The sequence below is a fragment of the Anarrhichthys ocellatus genome, unplaced genomic scaffold, assembly GCF_004355925.1.
Source record: "Anarrhichthys ocellatus isolate YVR2014 unplaced genomic scaffold, GSC_Weel_1.0 scaffold20, whole genome shotgun sequence".
Lineage (NCBI taxonomy): Eukaryota > Metazoa > Chordata > Actinopteri > Perciformes > Anarhichadidae > Anarrhichthys > Anarrhichthys ocellatus.
In genome coordinates this window covers 4,157,797-4,158,009 of record NW_022280050.1, presented here as the reverse complement: position 1 = coordinate 4,158,009, position 213 = coordinate 4,157,797, and positions in this window count along the sequence as shown.

Genomic DNA, 213 nt, shown 5'->3' with positions numbered 1-213 from the left:
TGGATTTGGGTGAGTGTGTGTGCGTGTGTTTCCCTGCACAGGTCGGTCCTCTGCTCTCCATTCTCGCCAGTCTGTGCGTCCTCATGGAACTATAGGTGCGTATCATTGGATCAGTAGCTGCTGCCTGCCACACTGTCCAATCGCATCTAGAGAGAGAGAGAGAGACAGAGAGAGAGAGAGAGAGAGAGAGAGAGAGAGAGAGAGAGAGAGAGA